Source organism: Camponotus floridanus, unplaced genomic scaffold, assembly GCF_003227725.1.
Source record: "Camponotus floridanus strain SB8 unplaced genomic scaffold, Cflo_v7.5 scaffold3, whole genome shotgun sequence".
Classification (NCBI taxonomy): domain Eukaryota; kingdom Metazoa; phylum Arthropoda; class Insecta; order Hymenoptera; family Formicidae; genus Camponotus; species Camponotus floridanus.
The window spans coordinates 137,012-155,052 of record NW_020229436.1 but is presented as its reverse complement, the minus strand read 5'-3'; the positions used below and the strand labels follow the sequence as shown (position 1 = coordinate 155,052).

General features: G+C 35.9%; 1 protein-coding gene across 3 annotated transcripts in view; it reads left to right on the top strand.

Annotated features, from left to right (window-relative positions):
* LOC105257651 (zinc finger protein 608-like) overlaps positions 1 to 18,041 on the top strand; it is a 150,389-nt gene that overhangs the window by 46,029 nt on the left and 86,319 nt on the right. For 2 of the 3 annotated variants that reach the window (XM_025410082.1, XM_025410083.1), the window contains one exon: positions 9,786 to 9,852. The gene's annotated coding sequence lies outside the window, so the exon portion shown is untranslated. Of the gene's footprint in view, positions 1 to 1,636; positions 2,488 to 9,785; positions 9,853 to 18,041 lie in introns of those variants that run through there. The other variant, XM_011268416.2, reaches the window with a different exon arrangement.

The window sequence follows — 18,041 nt, the reverse complement described above, 5'->3', positions numbered from 1 at the left end:
ATTTATCTATATATAATCTCATATATTTTGATATTATTTTTATAAATAAGAACATTATATGTAAACAAATCTAAAATTGAATCATAAATGTCATTAAATTTGTCAACAATTTTTTTTCCGTAAAAAAAGTGTCACGTTTTTAATTCTTGAATAAATTAATTAGACAAGGCTATTAAATAAACCGGATGTTTATTCAATAATATTGATTTCTATTCGATTCTTATCTCGCATTTATGTTCAACATTATCTTCGTATTAGTCATAGTCAATATATAGAAAGATCCGATAACCGTATCTTGAGCTAATTTACCGTTAATGCCGTCGAGTTAATCTACGTAAAACTACAATAGAAGCTTCCTCGAGTTTCTGAGTAAAAGTCGAAACTAGGCAAGCGCATTTAACGTTAAATGAGTGGCGCGAATGCGAGCCATTATCTCCGAAGAAGACGTGGTGCAATTTGAATTTCAAAAATGTTGACTCGGAGCTGGTAGTAGCAACTTGGAATCCAGAGGGAAACGGTGCCGAGTATATGTTTCGCTTCTCGGCCTCGGCCCGGTCTGGTCTTAAAAGATCGCGCAATTAGTCGCACCGGTGAATAGGCGTGTCGGTGGAACGATTCCTTTTGAACCTCCTCATCACACGTTTTCCTTTCGCTTTAACCCGTAAGCTATTTCTGGCCAGACCGCGCGAGATTCATCGCGCGAATTCCTGGCACGAAGTCATCGCGAGTTTCGCAGTTTTCGGCGAAGACTAATGGATAGACTACGTTGCTTGTGCGTAAACGCAGTTTTTTAGTTCATTGTTCGACCACGTCGTATAACAAGCGAGATAAATGTGCCTAACGAGCATGCGTGTAACATTTCAAAGCTGATGGGTTTTGAATCTCTCCCGTATCTGGACTTCTAGAAAGAAATTGCAAACTCGTTTTTATCATTGTATTAATTTTATTACATTAATATCATTTTATCATTATATCAATTTTATTATTTCTAAATTTTATTAATTTTTGTTTTTATTAAATTTTATTATATTTTATTATATTAAAATAAATTTTATTGTATCAATATAATAAAATAAAAATTAATATAATTTTATTAATATATTAATATAATATTTTATCACAAATTATCTGAAATAAAATTAAACTTTCCGTTTCGACATATATTTGTCATAATAATAAAAACCGACGTGTAATCGTGTTATCGATCCAAGTTTATTGTATATAATTTATTTCATTCTTTATCTCGTTAACGCAACAGAATTTATTTTATCAGAATTTATCATTCTTATTTATCTCGTTGTCAACAATAATGATTTAAAATCGGCTTTTTTTACGCCGATTTTAAATCATTATTGTTGACAACGAGATAAATAAGACTGATAAATTCTCTCGATACATACAAAACCTTTTCCACTTGAATGCGTAACATCGCACGCGTAGGGGCCTAATCTCTCCCGCGTTTCAATTTTGGCGTACAAACTCTAAACTCGATGCTGCATAAGCTGCAATTGCGCCGATATTCCCCTTGAGGGAAGAATCATCCTGACAAATGCAGCTATCACGCCAACCACGCGCTCAGCCGAGCAGCGGCGTCGTTGGCAGAATTGGCGGTAGTGTGGTAGTGGTAGTAATAGTGGTAGTGGTAGTGGTAGTGGTAGTGGTGGTGGCTATGGTGGCGGCATTGTGCGCGATGGAAGGGGTGAACGTCGGCTCAGTGAACGCAAAGAGCTCGAGCCGGTACGACGTTCTACGCGAGACGCTACCCAAGTGACGCGACACCGAAAACGTTTTCGTGACGCCAGATAGTGAGCGATGGCGAGAAACGGCTCTCAGTAAGAGATCTCGCTGCAACGGAGCGATATTAGCATCTGTGCGAGTGCATGTGCGTACGTGAGCGTCGCGTCGGTTCTCTTCGTCGCGCGTGTTTGTACATCCGTTCGCGGTTCTTCGGCGACCGTTCGAGTCCCCTCGGCTCGTCCGGCGACACGGCCGAGCAACGCGAGTGTTTGTATGTGTCTATATTATAATATTATATATATGTATGCGTGCCCGTCTCTGCTCGCGCGCGCGCGGACACCGGCGTGAAGTTAGTGGTGAGAGTTGTGCGTCGTTGTATCCGCTCGTTTTTTCCTCAGCGCGAACGGAGTGAATGTGTCTGCCGTTCCCCTCTACGCCTGCCAATGTGGATACGTAAATAATAAAGTGCGTTCGGCTTTTGCCGCCTTCTTCGTTCGCGGTTCTCCTCTTCTTCGTGCTTCTTTTCGTCCTTCGTTCGACGGGGGAGCGAGAGAAAAAAGGAGTAAGTGAGAGAGACAAAGAGAGAGAGAGCGAGATACGTATAGGATTACCATCGCGCATGGGACAAAGGATATACACGCACGCGCACGCACACGCAACGTACACGCGTCCATGTGTGTGCACGCGACATACGGGACTCAACGGTGGCGGCGCGGTGGCCCCGCAGGATTATTTATCGACCTGCACAAGGTATACTATTGCGAGTACGAGTTTCGTGTGTCGACAACGATTCTCTCGTTGCACCCGCGACACCCGTTACGTAGCGTACGTTAATAAACTTGTAACAATCGGTCGTAAGCGAATATACGTTGACCGAGCTCCTCCCTTCCCCTGTTTTAGGAATAGGCTAGTTTCCGAGGAGAGCTCGGGAAGAGAAGCCACAGAAAAATGACGTGTGTATTGAAATTTAAAATCTATTTGTTTCTCATCAAAGTTTCGATTTTACATAACTAGGAATTTTATTTATACTTGCAAGAGGCGACTTTGTTGCGAATTGAATTTTAATCTTGCATTTCGGCGCACGACGAGAATACATTAAGCTTTGACAAATTTAATTTGAAACTCGATGGTTGAAATACGTGCAAAGCAGAAAACTTATAAGTTATTTAGCTTTTCGTCAAATTTTCAATGGGCAAATATCAACTCCGATTCATCACGGAATGTATTTTTACTACCTCTTTGCTTATTTTCTGGTATATTTTGCACTAAAAATGCGCGGTTTTGCTCTAATTCGTACCTTTTGTGTTTCATGTATATATAAATTTATTTCAATCATCGAATATTTAATGCTTGACGCAAAATTGATATTTTTACATTAGATCTATTAATGTGATCTGAAATACGAACAGCTGAATATGCAAAATTAATTTTCCTTAGTGATTTATTTGCATTAAAGAACTATTAAGGAAAACTATTAAGGAAAATTAATTCCGTATATTCATCAGTTTCAACTCGCATTTCAGATCATGTTAATAGATCCAATGTTAAATATCGACTTTGCGTCAACTAATGTTAGATAATTCGTAGAAATTGAAATTAATTTATTTGAATAAATTTTAATGAGATTACTGAGTATTTTCTCGATGAGGTAATTAATTATGTAGATTTGATTGGATAAAATTCAGGAAATGTGATGACAGGAATAATTCAAAACTCATATTATGTTGTAATGCAATATTTCAATGCGATATTTTTGATGTTACGTTTTACATATTGATGTTTAATTAATCATCAATAAACAGACATTCAGCAATTTCAGCACTTTTGTATCGACAATTCGCAGATAAACTAAAGGGAAAATTAAAAATATAAGCAAGCATGAGAGAGAATACGAAAGATTGTTCGATGATGCGAATTAATTATTTTAATATAAACCGATGTTATTTATGTACAATAAAATTATTAGTATTTTTGATGTTTTAAAAACATCGAATACATACTTCATTATTTTTTTTACACAAATAACAATGCTATTAATATCATTATTGTTATAAAATGTTCCACTGCCAGTAAGCTTGTGATCGATCGATCGTATTATTTATTATTCCACGTAAATAACTTGTGACTGCTCGATCTCGGGATACTTGTTCATTGCATTTTAAGCCGATTATCGTTTGCAAATTTATAGAGGGAGAATAAAATTTTTCGATTCCGTTAATAGATATGGTTTACAAGACGTCGAGTCGTCAAATACAAATTACTCTTTTCCAATATCTCGCTATACGAGCTACTTACTTATTAAAGGGCATTACCGGACTTATCGGAGCATATAATGATGCCACAATGAAGAAGGAACTTTAAAAACAGGCGCTCGTAACATGTACTCGTTCGACGAGCCGCATCAGTGATGCACGTTTTCTTTTTTTATCATTTTTTTTTGTTTTATTTCAAAAGACCACTTTGCAATTTTTCCATTTACTCGCTTCAAAGTGATCGCGAATACGCTTGAACATTAGCATAACGAGCCCCATATCCAATTTCTATTTTTAACATTTGTCGCTTGACGCATTTGCCACGAAATGCTCTGTTTATCCAAATCCTTAAAATTCTTCATAACTCGTTATTTTTTTTATCGATTTATAATTAAACAGTGTTTATTTAGAGATTACGCGACTTGTAATCTCTAGAGAAATGTAATGTCGTGTCGAAATGTAATGTCAATTATATTTAATGACTTGGATCTTGCAATCATTTCATTAGCGAGAGATAATGATTCATGTAATGAGTTATAATTACTCGTAAACATATTTACAAGTAATACAATATTTATAAAATCGATATGTAAAATTATTATTATTATTGTACATTAAAAGATCTTATCAGAGAGAGAGAGAAGTATACATATATATGATATAGTCTCCATAACGGTTTGTGAATGTGTGCCACACTTAATTTTTTTGACATATTAACCAGCAGATGTGAGCTTTTTTTTTTGTCGGTACAAAACATTGGCAGATTGTGGTCGGTAATCGGTGTAAGTTAACAGCGATTTAAACGGAACAACTAGACCGGCGGAAGTCGAACGTGAAAATTGCCTCTGCTATTTCATTTACCTCTTTTTCTTATTTTTTTTCGTGCGGATCGTGGGAACATTCGATAAAGATTTTATACTAGAAGTATTTTTGAGGAGAAAGGGGGCGCTTTTCATTTTTTGTTTAAAAAAAAAAATAATTTTATACATATATCGTGTGTCGATTTATTTTAATTCAATTTTCTTTTAATTTTTGAGCCATACCTCCAAGATTCTCGTGTCTTCCTGCGGAAAATAAAATCGGAATGAGTCGGAATAAATTCGACAATTGTCAAGCGGGTGTAAATTAAGATGTCGACGCTGACAGAATTTCTTTTGAGGCAGCGCCGACTATTCAGTTTTTTTTTTCTTCCTACTTCGTCGTCGTGAAAGCTCTCGTAATATCGGTACTTGCGTTGACGCGCTTGTAAAAGCGCCCGCCAACTCCTGAAGATAAAGAAGCGGTCTGTAATATTTAGTTTGCTACTTCCGAGCTTTCTCCGAGTACAAAATCGTCTTGTCTTCTTGGCGACTTATGCGTTTTCTTATGTCCCGAGTCTGAAAACGCCGACGACTTTCGGTGGTTACGAGGTCTTCTCGACGCTACTTACCGTTCGGTTTATGATGACGTAAAAGCCAACCGAAAATGCATTCGGCGACTTCGTGAGTTATTTATATGGGAGGGGACAGAGAAGGGATTGCACTAGAAACGTGGCATATTTGAGGAATTACTGACAGGGATTACTGTGTATTCAGTAATAGAGAAAGTTTTCAATATTTTTTTATAGTTATGCAAATATATTCTGCAATATAAAAATTATATAAAAATATGTTATATAAGAAATGCAAAGCATTTTATTTAAGCTTTTTTATTTTATACGCGTATATTTTAATTATGAAAAACCAATTTTTGAAATTTAAAAAAGAACTCACAAAGCAAACGCATAATATTAATCTTATTTATACGTAATATTATATTGCAAATTAATACATAATATAAATCAAATAATATAATATAAATGCCACAAATAGATGATAAGAATATACACATAAAAAGTAAAATATATATAAAATAAAAATTACACGCACGCACACATTTTTTTTCCTCTTTCGCAACTTAAAATTCTCTCCTTTAAAAATAAACGAATATTTTCTTTAGATAAATATGAAAAGTTGTGGAAATTCGAGTATTGCGATTCTACGCAGGTGCATAAATATTTTCATTGAATATTCGACACTTGATTGCGGGAAGGGGTTTAGTAGGATAACATTGCAAATCACGAATCGACACTTTTCCGTGGGTATCGCCCATGTTCTCTCGACAGATTAACTCAAAGCTGGGATGTATTTCCACGAGCGGTTGAGATTGCAAGTGTCACGCTAGCGTGCGTGCGTGCGTGCGTTGCGCGTGCCTCGTTCATGTCTCGATTCGAAAATAAAACATAGTGAGCGCGACATGTGTGTGCAGTCTGCACCGCAGTTTGTCTGTCGTTGCATCGAAATCTACATTTGAGGCGGTCTCTTAAAATTACCCGCACATGTCGCTTATTATAATAATTCCCCGTATGTTTTAATTATGTAGTTTGTTATATTTTAAATTACAGTTTAAAAAATTTGGAATTTGCAAGTGAAAAATAAAGTTAGCTGAAAAGTTATAAAATATACCAATAAAATAATAAATAATAAATTGCATAAGTATATGTACACGCGTGCACGCATGCAGTTTATTATATTTATATATTGGTAACGTAAGAAAATAATATACATTAAACGATTTATTAATTATCTTAATTATCAAAATTAGAAATAACTCAGTTTTCCAGACATTTTAGTTCCTCGCGCAATATTTCATTTTTCCCCAATAATTTGACATTGACATAACTCTTTATTGAGATAATAAAATCGTATTTAATAATAACAGTTGCGAATTTTTATAGTATTTGTCGCTCGTTGAAGCATGTCGAGTTTTATTCGCTTGAGAGCGCAAAGAAATAAACTGTGTACGAATTACATATTATCTATTATTCTTTTGCATTGCCAATAATCGCGCTTACTACATTCCGGAACTAAAAGGCTCTATTCCATCGCGTCGAAACAAAACGCGATTTTCAGTGGCCGGCTAGCTCGGAGCAGACCGTAATTCGTGCTTAACGACCTTTTAACGATTTTTCCGCGTGTCCGCAAACGAGCAGCCACTGCCGGCGTGAGCGATAAAAAGCAACGTTATTACTTCGAGCGTGATAAGTTTGCTCAGAAAATTACGTGGAATTCATTGTCATTTCGTAAACTCGTACGCGCAATGCTGAATGTGCCCTGTATGATTCGAGGCCATCGATAATTAGGGAAAAAATAGAAAATAATGTTAGGCAAAAGTCGAAAGAAATTTCGCAGATTTCGATGAAAATTACTTTAATGTATATGAAATGTATGTTCGCGTCATTACATTCATCTTGCACGAGTGGGATGCATTTTTAATATCTCATATAGGGCGCAATGATGATGATAATGAACGATAATAGTAACGGTAAACGATAAAACATTAGACAAATAGCTGACGTTTTTTCTATGAAAAAGTAATAAAAAAGTGTTGTTACGCACATGTCGTCATCGACCACATTGTATAATAAATTATCAATGTTTCTAATGACAACTCAGACGGAAAATCTCGTTATTAGGTGACATAATGATTTGCGTTTTCTTTTATCTAGAATTGTCTAGAATTCATACATCCCGTTTATCTTTATAACATGTATAAAAAACACTATAGAAGTATTAGAACAAAAAACTGATTAAAAAAAAACGCGAATAATCGACATTAATATTATAGTTTTAAAAATAAATTGTTATTAACTTGTAGAGGTCTCTAGATAAAAATACTGATTCATACAAGATATTGGAATGAAAACATCGATTCTTCCGAAGTATCGTGGCACAGGATCTCTGTAGCAGCGAATACACCGTGTCACGGTTGGTTTATCACGTTACACACTTTTATGAGCCTATTTCCGGTGACGGGATTGCCAAATCGTATCGAGATCACAGCTTACAGGACCTCGCGTGAAATATCGACCGGATTAAACAAATCGACCGAGCGTGCATTAACGCTCGGTTTTACTGCGCTGGATATTTATCGCGTAGCTGTCGGTTTCCTAGGAAAAGCATCCGTGATTATATGACGCTGCATTGATTTTCGACGTTTATTTTCCCGTCTTGTCCCCGGTATCAAGCGAGAATATTTGACCGGAAGACTTTGACTACGATGTCATTACAGACGCAATAAAATATGTAAATACAGCTGTTATATGTGGACGCAGCTGCTTGGATAATATTTGCGATCTTGTCAAATTGTTATAAAAAATGTGTTCTCAAATATAATTTGCACAAAATGTACATAATTTATAATTCTTTTACATTCTGTTATATATTGTTATTTTTTGTATACTCAATACATATTTTTAAAGAAAAGAAAAAATTATTTTATCTCTAAAAACAGTCAAACAAAAAATACATAGATATTTTGAAAAGCTAGTTTAAATGAAGAATATGCGTATATTAAACATTGAATATATGTTTGATATTGTTCTTCTGGTTGGTTATCTGCTAATTCTCTCTTTCTCTTTCTTCCTAGAATTTGCACGTCACGATATAAAAACTTGTGGTATTATGACCTTGTTAATATATATTCTTCAGATATATATTCTTCAGATATATTTTACAATAAAAAGGATACATTGGTCTGTCCACTTGAAGTCATAAAGAAGCTATTTTTTTCGTTTTCTGACGTCTAAAACATTTAAATACACATTTAAATACACATTTAAATACACATTCGAATTACGAAGTTATATAGCTATTCTCTCTCTCATCGCAGTTTTCTCTTAAAGCAATTATATAATGCACGCGTTTAATATCTTTTCAGAGAAAATACTCGGGTGCGAAAAGGAGAAATTAAGATGTTAACATTTGCGTGAAATGTTTCATTTTACGTTTGTCGGAAAAGTCAGCGTATACTTTACCTGTTTCATATCTTCACGTGCCCTTACATGAGTTAAAAGCTCGTAAAGATAAGCATAAAATGCGCACTGCTCGTAACACTAAGAACATCGTAACAGAAATGTCGAACAGAATGTAGAGAAACGATAATCGATGTATTGCCCGTGGTCTTTCACGTTAACGTCATATGTCGACAGGATAATGTCTTCCTAACGGAATAGATCCCAGACTCTTGTACACGGATAGAAAAGAAAGTTTCTTGACCCATTATATCGAATGTACCATTTTCTTACGTACACTATAATAGATATTGTTACGTTGCACATTATTATCTATAGGCGTTTAACATAGCTATTTACGTGAACTGTTGAGCTCTGGTAGTCGATTATACGACTATTATATAGAACAGGAAGCGAGAAAATAACGGAAGCGCGTATTATTATAAACTTTTTATTTATGACTGTATTTATAATTCTATAATTGTTTATAAATTTTTTGTAAACATAACACAAATTTTATTACTAATCAATCATATAAAAATTAAAAAAAGTTAAATAATTTAATTTTAATGTAAAAATTTATTTCTCTTTTATATACATATAAGTCATAAATCTCAATATATCAATTTTTATATAGAATATCAATTAAACATTTTTTTAATATAAAAATTAATAAATTGACAAATTGATTGTATAATTTATTTAAATTTTGTTATTTATGAAAAGATATTTATAAGAATTGAGTAATTTTGTGCAATTAGCAAAATTTTTAGTTATTCAAGTTTTTGGAAGATTTAATTTAAAAAAATATGTTAATTTTATATATATGTTATTTTATATTATAATATCTATTGCTTATAAAATTGATATAGAATATATTACTCCATATATATGTATATAATGAAGTAATTACATTATACCTAGTAAACTATCATGTAGGAATATCAGTTTATTTATGATACTTTATTGATTTTGTATTTTTATAGGTTGATGCAAGCGTTTCCGTGGGAATTATCTTGATAGCCGCAATTGCAGACTGAAAATGCAGAACTGGTAAGTGGAAAAATAATAATTTGGAAAGAAAAATTACTAATTAATTGGATTCGCGTATAAAATAAAAGGAAAAATAAATAAATATTTTATTACATAATTATAAATAAAATAAATAAATCATACATCGTTGTGCAGATAACAACTAAGATAAAAATCTGCGATAAAAACGCGAGTTTACAAAAGTGCAAAAGATATTCTTGTCGCTTACATCCTCTCGTATTTCCGATATCTGCGTTCGAAATATCTCTCTCTAAAATATATCCGAAACATGTCTGATAGATCGGCGGAAATCGTAAGTCATTGCGCGAGCAAATTGAATCGCGCAGCAAATAAGGATAAATGCAGGAAACGAGTCTCCATAAGGGGGTCATTTTTCTTCCGGACAACATACGAGTGAGAACACGAATTTACTTTCACAAATGTTATACGCCATGTGCGGTATGCGCGTGACTACAGAAACGGACTATTCTTGACGGCGCGAATAGCAGGTTGTAACATCCTTATAAGCGCACATGTTCCTTCATCTATCGAAATAGTCATTCCGTCGCAGTTTCTATCTCGTTCGACTATTATTAGTTGACATTAAACGTGCATTTTGCATGTAAATTGCCTTTTTACGTGTAATCTATACGATTTGCGTAGACTGTTTTCACTACGCCTGTAGTACATTTTGCTTTATTTTTTTCTCATTCTGTTTTCCGCACCGCGTTTTTTACTCGAAGAAATTGTTTTTCGCCATCGCATTGTGCCATTTGTACGAGAATTAAACTTAATTTTAACTTTACTCTGTGGTTTCCTCTAATCTTAATTACGCTTATAAAGATAAATCACAAGGTGATTCAGAGCGATATAATTTCTGAAAATGCTTTTACAACACAGTTGAAGCTCTGTTTGAGTTAGAGACAATACGAGAGATTATTCACGAGGAGATTACATTCGCAAACTCAATTTGGGCAATTTACATACAGCCAGTCGCTTATATAAACTCTTTAGGCTAATTTTCAAGTAAACATTCATTCTCCCTCCTTGCAAATTTACTATATTTGTCTAAAACTCACGTACAATGATGAACATGTCTTATGAAGCCACGAGGAAAGTTGATTTTCAAGTAATTCGTGTGAAACATAAGATTTAATACGTGCAATTCGATCGGAAATGGTTCGATCGCGGGGAAGAAATTGGGGAATCAAGTTCGGTTACAGTTCCACCGAGCGGGTTACGAAATTTCTGAGGCAATTTCGGGGAGAACGAGAGTTGGAGAGTAGCCATCGAACGGGACGCAGAGGAGAGAAAGAGAGAGGAGGGCAGGGGCGGGATTTTCCCCACGAGTAAAGGAGATAATAGGGGACACCGGCTCTCGACCCTCACTTCGCCGCCCTTACGAAATAGCTATTCTGTCGAATCCTCCGCGCGTATTACCAGCTAGCGGCAAATGTCCACATATATCTATGCCCACCGTAATGGATATAGTCGAATGGCGATGGGTCGTACCTGCGCCCCAATTAGTGTCAAACTACCGGAATTGGGATTGAACGAGGGTGAGAGGGTGGAAGAAGGAGGAAAGAAGGGGGGAGGGGAGGAGAGACTTGTCGGGTTGTACCACGGACCGTTTCGGCGGCGATAAATTTTTCGGCGAATCGATTTAATCCGCGCAAATGGAGAGGGCGAACTGTCTGATTAAATTATCCGAAGCGGCACACGATCGCGTAATCTCGCCGCATCAATCTTTGTTATTGTATTATCGCGGTTTAAGCGGCTCTTAGGAGCGGGAGACCCGGGAGGAAATCGATGATCGATGCTCCTCGCGAGTTTCGCAACAGGGGCACGATCAATGTTCAACAACGCGAACAACAACATCCCGCATTAATAACGCTCCGGATGGATGGTAATCTCGTAATAAATGTTTTGATCGAGTTTAAAATCGATTTATCGACCCGAGAGAATTACGTTAGAGGAGGTATTTTTTTCCCCGCAATTTTATTCAATTTCGGTAACTCGATGAAAAGAGAGAGAGAGAGAGAGAGAGAGAGACAGGGATCAGAGCTTATTTTGTTAAGGTGATACGCGTCACGCGTGACCATCACAATAAATCCATTAAAGACGAGATATATGCATAATAATTTATTTATCGACGCGTATATTATTACACGCGTAATTGCGGTGCAGTGAATGTACAGTGCAATCGTGATCGTTGCTGTCAATCACGGTGAGATGCGCAAAAACCCGCAGCCTCGCTGAAATGAAAACGCGACATGTTCGATTGTGAAAAAAAAAATTATATATATATATATATATATATATATATATATATATATATATACCTCGAATCGATGTCAGTCCACGTGTAATAGCTTTAAATGGACAGATAACCTATGTAAACTAATTTTTTTCTGCGTGCACTTCTACGCGGACATAATCACTTCAAATAACGCTTGTGCAATAACTATGATTTTCCGATCTCAATCTTGTTTTCAATTTGCATCTGGAGAAATAAATATTCAATTTACATGCGTATTTTTCTATCGCGATGCGTTTAGCAATTTCCTTCATTAATTTATCGAATCCCTAATTTATGCAAGTTAATGTGTCGTGTGAATCTTAATGTTGATGTCGCGTTTAGAGAAATTGTTTCCCACTAATGACACATTAATAATATCCCCTCGTTTCTCTAATACTTAAAACCGGTTTACGCGTTCTCGTTACTCTATACAAGAGCCGCGCAAATATAACTTAAGCGTATCGGCCTAATCGGAGAGATAACGCCGGTCATTAATTCATCATGCTTTCCTACAGTCTAACTCGATCCATTTTGATTCGCCGTATTTGGGCCGACATTTGCACGCTTGTATATATGTATATAGTTATGAATGATAACGCGTAGCCATGCTATAATGCACGTTTGCACGCGCCGATCCATCGGGTGGATTTAATAATCGATGATCGATCATGCTTTGAAAATGCGTCGAAAATGCGAGATGATATCACGTTCTCAGCCGCTATTATCTTTCTCTTTATCTCCCTTGACACGAACATATTACGTGTCGCGTAATCGAGTCTCGTGAAAGAGTGCATCGAGAGTCGTACGATAATATTTGAACTTGTACATTTTTGTGCTTACATTTATCTAGACGTGACATATCAATTCTCTTAATTGTCTGTTTCTTTTGCGCTTTTTATCGTCCGCTTTTTATCGTAATATAACACATTGTATTTATAAAGTGACATACTGATATTAGTCGGTATTATTAATTGCGGAGATTGTTATTAGCGAAATAAATACGCATTGAAAGAGACATCTGTTTTCACAAATATTATGTATACTTTTTTTTTATTTGACCATTTAACATTTATTGATACAGTAATAATTAAACTGATTTTTTTCAAGCTTTACAATTACTTTACAATTACTTCTTTTATTATTTACTTTTACAATTACTTTTTTTTTAATATTAAAAAGAAATCTATGTTTCCTTTGACGAAAATTTAATAAAGAACGATAAACGACAGACCTTTGAATCATTGCGTTACACCGCGATAAAGACTAAATATTTATATAGAATTGTATTATTAATTGAATTGTTAAAGTGTGCCAAAGAAAGAGAGAAATTTAGTAGCGGAATAAAATTGTGACTATTTGTGCTTAGCGAAAAATCAGAATTATCTCCCTTTTCATCTCTATAAAATTATCATATAAATTATGCACACGATTTCTGCACAACATTTTATAAGCAAATTCCTTACCTTGCACTCTTTTTATTTAAAAATCAAGTTTTCATTCGAAGCTTATTTTTTATTAATTCTTTAACATTGCGACATTGTTCTATTAAACATTCTAAATTAAAATTGATTACCCCCGTGGTATATGTTCAATATTTATGTACTATTAGCTTCTATCAACGAATATTATGTTCCGCCTGCACGTTCGCGTTCGATTAAACACGATATATTCAAATTACACGAGACTTGTTTACGTCAATCGAGCATGGTATGCGCGGATGGGAGCTACTAATGTTACCGGAAAAAAAAGAGAGCGCGAATCAGTTTTATTCGCGGCGAATGCCAAACGGATAAGGGGAGGCTTATCGGATTTCTCGGCCGTCGTATAAAGTGTTTCGAGAAATCGATCACGCGCGGTTATCAGCTTAGGCTTCCCTCCAACGAAGCCCGCGATGGTCCGTTTGACGAATCGCGTATGACTTCGTCGACGCGTTTATACATCATGCAGTTTATCGCGTTTATATCGGGGTACGATAGCATTTCGGGGTGAAAAGTTTCTTGTGTGCTATCGTCGTTTATATGGCCCGAGCAACTCGCGGAGAACAACCTCGATACGATCGCGGAATCTCGCGAACTTGTTCGCCCGTAAAGGAAGCGGAAGTCTCCTTAGGAAACCGAAGGAATCATTTCATATATCGAAGCTCTAAAACCTGAACATAATTTACAAAACGTTTAAAAGAAATTGACGATAAAGGGAATATTAAAAGGAAATCTTTTCTTAATCTTCTTATTGATTTTAGATAAGTTATTTCATACTTTAGATATTTTCTAGATATCGTTTAGATCTGTCTTATTAGCTGGGAACTCGATATCTTTCAGACTGGTTGTATTTGCACATAGATATCCATCTTCATTTAGATATTACGTTGAGATTGAAGGCTTCAAGTTTGGCTGAGTGAAATCAATTATTTTATACCATAATCGCGTTTCGTGCACATCCTTCGTGAGGTAGTTGCAGACAATTAAGCTCTGCTCTATCTCTTAATGGTCGAGGTTTCTCGCCGTTTTTCTCCCTCGTTCTTTCCTCTCTCTTTCTGTCCTATACGAACTTGTAAAGTAAAGAAGAACCGCTTCCAGGAGAACATTTAAATTCCTCGTTAATATCCACGTAGTATGCTCGCGGCTTATCCATTATAGCACTCGTATCGAACGATTATAGTAGCTCGATCAGGTCGTTTCATCAATCACTTTTCAATCTCCTTTCATATATCTGCCTCTCTCTACCAAGTCGGCTGGCAGCCGGTAGCCGGTTATGTCCCAAGTGGAATTACCACGAACATGGGCTATTAGCGTGTAACTTTTGCGAGTAATTTTGTTGCGGACTGTTAATGACAGTTATCCTCAAATCAATAATACGTTATTCTTCTTCTTTTTTTTTTAGAATCAAGTGCAGCTATATGATCCGTATTTATTTTATTTACGATTAGAAGATCATATTTTGCCTCCTTTTCTCGGACACTAATGCTTACAGTCAAATAAAATGATCGAATGCGAAAGAGAAAAAATGACAAAGGATCCAAAAATAAAGTCGGATAACCGAACAAATGTATAGGAACTCTAAATATTTTTTCGCGCGAGGGAAGAAGACAGGAAACCAAGCGCTACCGCAAACTTTTCCTTTACGGAATTTGGCGCAGGCTTAAGCGCATGAAAAAAAATGAACACAAAGACTATGAGAGCGCGGGTCTTTAATGAGCCGGAACGTGACGCCGTTAAACGATCATTGACGTAATTTTGTTAATCCCAGTATAACGAAGGCAAAAAGCTAATAACGATGATTAGGCTGGTAAAACGGTTCGCGATCGCCACAGTAATCGCGCGGCTCGTGCGCAATTTGTTTATTTGTTCGCGTTAATTGCACGGTGTCTCTCGGCAATTTGTAACGGGTGAAATAATGATCAATAGAGAGGTAGAGAGAGATTGTCGACGACTTTGTCAGTCGCCCAGTTATTTCCGCGTTACAGTCACAATTAGTTAAATGACCAGGCATTTTCTCGCGCCGAGAGTGGGGGAAACGATAAATTACGAGTGGCTCGTAAATCGCCGACGAGTCGGTAGACTTTCAGCTGTCGTATTAAGAAGTCAAGCGCTCGAAGCGCACAGTTGAATAAGAAGAGGGACGCGCGGGGGGGGGGGGAGGAGCGCGGAGAGAAAGAGAGAGAGAGAGATGAAGCGAAAGACAAGAGAAAGATACACAGCCATTGAACCGACTTCCGCGGTTGTCGATCTCTCATATGGTTCGAGAGATAAAAAAAATAGATGCTCATAAGCCTCACTCCCATAAGTCCGCATTATGCGCTTCCGCTAATCAACGGGTTATCATGGAAATCGTCTCGAGCGACTAGGATGATCACTCGTCCATTTTGTTCACTCCATTCTATTTCAGTTGCCTCCGTCTCTCTTGCTCAAAGAAATTTCGAAAGCTATAAGTTATATACCGCGTAGACTAAGTTTACGTGCCAATATTTCACTTAGTGCAATCTTTTAACCAATTTGCAAGCGATGGTTTTCTTGAAGAAAGTGTGTCGAAGATTTAATAGCTTGTAAAGTATAGATAGTTGAAAGTGCGAGATTTTCGTTTTTTAACACAACATGTAATTAAACGGGATAGTAATTTCAAGTTTAATTAATATCAGATATTGATTATGTGAGACGCCACATGGAAGCGAATTTAAGACTATACATATTTGTCTAACGAATAGCGTTTCTCTCTTTCTGTCACTAACACAAGGAAGATGTCCGTGTCGAGCGACTCGTGTACGAATATCGTGCCCACTCAATTTTTAAATGCGTCATGGAGAGATTATGCTTCAATCTTCAAGCATAAGACTACTACTTTGAATGATCTAACTGTACTTGTCTCGTTGCTTCCATGGGGACTTTCGCTTCCTAAGTAAGATTACCAAGTAGTGGAAAGCCGGAAGACACGACGCGTTAAATGAATCCAATCGTGGGAATATCGCTTCAAGTATGAATCAGTTTGCATTGTAAATGATAAATACATTTTATTAAGTATTTAATCTTCTCTCATTCGAATGTGTTTGCGATACAATTTTAAATAATAAATACAAAATAGATATGACAAAATAAATATCTTTCGCTAATGAATTTCTCTTGTATTAAATACGCATATACAAGCTGATAAGTAAAGTATTATGTAATATGAAAGTAAAAAAAGCGCTTCTCTCGAAAATATTATATTTGTAAGTTGATATAAGTAAAGTAAGTAGGGCAAAATAATTATTTTAAGCTAAAATTAGCGAAGTGATCGTGTTCACGGACAACATAATTGCGTCCATCTACTCGACACGGTATTATGCGACGCTATAACGGGTGAGTCCCCGAGCAGCGATTAGTTGGGTAACTATTTGTGCGAGACTTTCGAGAGAAGAGTGATACGACAAGCATGAATAAATAGGTGTGCTTGTATTTATGTACACTGTGCGCTTATCCCCGTAATTGGAAACGATAACTATGAATTAATCGATGATATGCTGTTTATGTAATATAGGATATCTCGCTTTCACCATTTTTTCCATCGTATAATTTCCAAAGATTCTTCTTTTATCGAAGATAAAAGAAGAATAATCAAGAGTTATTTCTAAAATGTGAAAGTACTTTTAATTTGTGTATGTTGGAATATTTTGTTGAGGATATTATATGTTTGTCGATGAGATTTTTAGGATTCTTTCTATATAATCACGATGCGCGATATTTGCGACACTTTGTATAATGCACAGTGAATTCTATGCTTGATACGGCTCATGGACAGTAGGCGTTTCCAGTGTCATTATAAATCAGAGTTAAACACGCTAATTATATTGGTCGTGGTCACCAACGAGGGGAAAGGGCGTAGGAGAGGAGGGGAAAGTTTCAGAGGTTCTCAATCGGCGGCCGCTTTCGATGTTTCTAATTAACGCGTCAAAATGAACGTAAAATTAGATTACGACTTTATAATTCGTGTATAGTTTTCGATAAATCCGATGATTGTTCGCTCGTCAATTAGATGATATTATCTGTAGTTGATTAATGATTGTACGCTCGTTACTATCGTTTCAGTGATATTATTATGAGAGATAAGATAACAACGCGGTAATATTTTCTCGATAAATTTAACATCTGGTTTCTACAATAATTAAATAGAAAGTCATATATATTCTTTCTTTAGAGTAAACTGTATACACACGGATATACGTACACACGCACATGTGCATACATCAGACTCTTTAATTAAACATACGAAAGTTAAGCCAAGGAAAACAAGATTAGATATTAGACCGAATGTAAACTTATATTTAGTTTGTTTTTTCTCTTTTATAAACTCAACTTGCGTCGAGAGATGTTTGAGCGAAGGAAATTTATTCACACACGAGCGCTCGTGAGAGCCTTTGTTCTTTGAGAGGATGAGAATC